The sequence below is a fragment of the Pyrus communis genome, chromosome 3 (assembly GCF_963583255.1).
Source record: "Pyrus communis chromosome 3, drPyrComm1.1, whole genome shotgun sequence".
Lineage (NCBI taxonomy): Eukaryota > Viridiplantae > Streptophyta > Magnoliopsida > Rosales > Rosaceae > Pyrus > Pyrus communis.
The window spans coordinates 15,300,136-15,304,604 of NC_084805.1; the positions used below are offsets into that span (position 1 = coordinate 15,300,136).

Consider the following 4,469-nt stretch of genomic DNA (forward strand, 5'->3'; position numbering starts at 1 on the left):
TGCTACTTTTGGTCCATCTTTGTATTAGCACTTCCTACATGGTATCAAAGAATTCCGATTGCTCATCAAGCTGACATCTTCTATCATACAATCTCAATATTCATAAACCAAGTAAAGACACGGAATATCGCTGTAACACATTCTAGGCATAGAATAAATAGGAGATGTAAAATTAAGTATGTATTTAAGGTCACAACAAAGTTTGTCACTTAATATTTTCTCTTTGATACTTCTTGCCTTTACCACACAATCCTCTTGATACAAATCTCATTCCTCACTAACTACCATTCTTTGTAAGTCATGCTTTATTTCCTTAAATCTCATTATCACAATCATTGAAGCAAAGATTGTATCAGCAATTGCAAGAAGCTTCAACTTCGAACAAGAATTAAAGATGGCTAATTACATTTGGTGGTTCAAGAAAATATTTGCTTGCAGAGGGATTAATTGCCTTAATGAGGAAATACTAAGAGGGTTACTAGATTTAATTAACAGGAGTATTGAGTCGCCCTCCGGAAACCACGATGGAGTTGAGAGAGGGAGAGATTGCCTAGCACAAGATTTAGTCAACAAGATCTAATTAATTGTTGATTAATTTTATGCACAAAGTCGATGATCTCCTGTGTAATGAAAGTCAACTTTATAATCGGTTTAAATAGTTTAATGGGGTGGAAGTTGCGTGCTTAGCTGTCTTCTGTGTTGCTACCTGCTGGACTGCATTATATATACATTATCCATACTATGTCATCTTTTTATATATATTGCAACAATCCAGATATTAAGAGCTGGTTTGGCGTTGTTGCAGTACTTATAAAAAAAAAAAATAGCAACTTATTTATGTTAAATGCGTTTGGTAAATGAATTCCCTATTTGAATTACAGCACCTCAAAGCAAATTAGACCCGATGACGTGAAACTTACACACAAAAAGATAAGAGCCTGTTTGGTATCCTATTTGAAATTTTTTATCATTTCTCAAAACATTTCTTAAAAACAATTTTCTTTAAGACTTAAAATCTTAATTGGTTTGCGATTCAAAAATTTTAAATTTTACAACTTAAACTAGACAAAAAGATCTAAAAAGAGGGGATCGCAAGAGAGGGAGAAAGATGAGAGAGAAGGAAAGAAAGTAAGAGATGATTGAAGGAAAGTGAAAGAAGAGAGAGGATCAGACGAGATAGAGAGGAAGAGGAGTGAGAGAAAGAACCGAGCGAATGAAAAGAGCAAATTGGAAGAGAGACGAAAAAGGTGAAGAAAAACAAAAAGAGGAGAGAGAGAGAGAGACAGAGAAAGAGAGAGAGATTTGGAGTGAGAGAAAACAAATGAGTGAGTTTGAGTTTTAAAATTCTAAAAGTGAGAGAGAGAGAGAGAGAGAGAGAGAGAGAGAGGGGAAGGAGGAAGAGAAAACAAATGAGTGAGTTTAAGTTTAAAAATTCTAAAAACTCACTTTTTATGTTTTTAGAGAATAGACTATATTTTTTAGTTAGTCTTGAGTTTAGTTTTTTAAAATAATCCTACCAAACAAGTTTTTAAGGCCTAAAACTTGAAAATTGTTTTTGAGTTTAAAAAGTTGGATTCAAGTAGAGTAACAAACATGCCCTAAGTTTCTTTCATTGCTTCTACCAACTAACATAGGATTTAGTGAGTTATTCAACTCAATCCATCCTAAGCACCAAAGGAGGCCTAGATGTGTAATCACAGTTGTGCAATATAAATGATACACCATGTTTCTACAAAACTAGTCTCACCAGTAATCGCGACGAGAGCAATTGCCGTCAATGAAGTGGTGAAAGACATTTGAATCTCCAACAATTCTCTCTCTTGGTGATTTCTGAAATCTTCTTTGCAGCACTATGACAGTCTTCACAGATTCTAGTGTTTTTCCAAACAACGGGGCGTCTGATTTCCGTAGAGATCAAACCAAAACAAATTGCCAATCTTAAACCGTGAGACTCTGCGGAATTTGCTCTCTTTCTCTACAAATCCAACGGTCTGAACTTGGTGATACTATGAGCGTATTTGTCTTACCCTATCTTCCTCAGAATCAAGTCTAAAGCAGCATAAATCATGTAGGTTTCAACATGGGTCGTATCTTGGTTGATGAATCTGTAAGACCTACATTTGGTCTCATCAAAACTGTACGCGACAGTTTTCCGGAGTCCTATTTGCTTCATATGATATTTAAGCCGTTCTACATCTTCCCACCTCCCAGCTTCAGCGTACATATTAGCAAGCAAGACATAACACCCGGTATTATCATGTTCCAAGGACAAAATATGCTCAGCAGCAAGTTCAGCGAACTCTATATTTTTGTTGTTTCTACTAGCTGTCAGTAATGACCCCCAAATTCTGGCTGTGGGAAGCAGTGACATTTCATCCATAAAAATCTTGGCACTGTCAAGATTACCTGTTTGACCAAGAAGATCGATCATACAACCAGAGTGCTCTATTCCAGGATCAATACGATAGTCTCTTTTCATCTAGTCATAGTATTTCCAACCCTCATCAACGATGCCAGAAACACCACACGCCGTTAACAGGGAAACAAATGTTCTCCCGTTAGGTTGAATGCCATTGTCTCTCATTTTGGAGAAAAACTCGATGGATATTCACCCAAACCCATGTATTGCATAAGCCATAATTAAGTGTTCCACGATCTGACATCCCTGAATATCATCCCATCAAAAACTTCTTGTGCCGTCTCCAGATACCCACATTTTGCATACATGCAAACAGTTGCATTCAAGATTAAGGTATTTGAGTTGTGCTCCAATTTTGTGATATAACCATGAATTTGCTTCCGCTCCCCTATTGATGCTACTTCAGAATAGGCAGGTATTATGCTTGAAAATGTAATTGCATCCGGTTCAAGTGGTTCTTTCAAGAGATTCCAAAATAGTTCCAAGGCTTCCCTGTTCTGTCCACTCCGTACATATGCAGAAATCATGCTATTCCATGATATCAAGTTCTTTTCAATTAGCTGACCAAATATACATTCTGCCAAATTTATCCTGCCGCAGTTTCCAATACAATATGAGGGAGAAAACCTCGTCTAATGGCATAGCCATGGATTGATTTACCTTCCAATAGGGCTCCTAGTTGTGTGCAAGAGGGAAGATAATTGATCATTGTGATAGAATCAGGAATCAACTTATCTGCCTTTTGCATTTTTTTCAAGCAAGAAAGTGACTCAAGCGGACGAGCATTTTGAGTATACCCACGTATCATCGCATTCCAAACCACAACATTCTTGGTGCAAATCTCATCAAACAACCTCTCTGCATATTCCACTCTACCACATTTGTGGTACATATCAATAAGCGAGGTCTGCACCATGACATCTGATTCAAGCATACATTTCAGCACCTGGCAATGGATTTCTTTCCCTGGTTGGAGAAAGCACTCAATAGCACAAGCATTAAGACTGCCAATCATACTGAATCTATCAGGACTTCATCCCAAGCACCTGCATTTCCTTAAAACAAACCATCGCCCTCCAATCATCTCCAACAGCAGCATACCCGCCAATCATAGAATTCCAAGAAACCAAGTCTTTAACAGGCATTTCGTCAAACACTCTCTCTGCATACTCTATACAACCAAGTTTCGCATATGCAGCACAAAGCGAGTTACCGACATAAACATGCAAATCCAAAACGACCTTAGACAACTTCCCTTGAACCTTTTGCCCTTCATCCAACGACAACAACGCACCACAAGCCTTGATCACAAATGGGTAGGTATAATTATCAGCTCGAATACCTTCCCTTTGCATACTATGATAAAAATCAATCGCCTCCCGGAACAACCCATTATCAGCGAGACCTCTAATCATAACATTCCAGTAATACGTATCTGAATGGGACATTTTCTCTAACAACCGGAGTGCATCCTCCATGGACCCAGATTCAACATACTCCCGAAGAGCCTGTTTGAGCGCCTAGTTGTTGAGGGGTTTAATCCAGGTGCTCGGATTCTTCGAAAGTTGTCGGATTCCACGAACCAATTTAGGAAACTTCGGCTGGTCGGAGCTTTGGTTTGCTTTGGGCTCAGCGGCTCGTTTTCGTAAAAGGCTCGGTGGCAGGGAGGTGGAGTTGTAGAGGTAAGAGCTGATCGTGCGCGAGAGATGCAGCCATTTTTGAATGGTTTCAGGGGATTAGACGGCGCTGGGAAAATAGCTGTTGCAACTCATTACTCAATAGACAAAGGGGTCCACTCTTTTTTTCTTCCTCCTCCCGTCCTCCGTCTTCTTCTTGGGGAGGGGTTTGAAGGATAGCCGTTATTCTGTAAACTTTTAAATTGTGGATATATAGCCGTTAACGGGCTGGGGCAGCCCGAATCTTTTTACCCAGCTATTTTAAGCCCAAAGAGTAGTCATTTACAATTAAGCGGGAACCTTCAAGTGAGAAAAACTTACATGACACGAATATATCGTTACGATATCTGTATTCATGAAATAAGAATATGTAG

General features: G+C 38.8%; 1 pseudogene; it reads right to left on the reverse strand.

The window, feature by feature from the left end:
- Nucleotides 1-1,743: 1,743 nt before the first annotated feature.
- On the reverse strand, nucleotides 1,744-4,135 carry LOC137727387 (pentatricopeptide repeat-containing protein At4g35130, chloroplastic-like; annotated as a pseudogene).
- Between the last annotated feature and the right edge of the window lie 334 nt (nucleotides 4,136-4,469).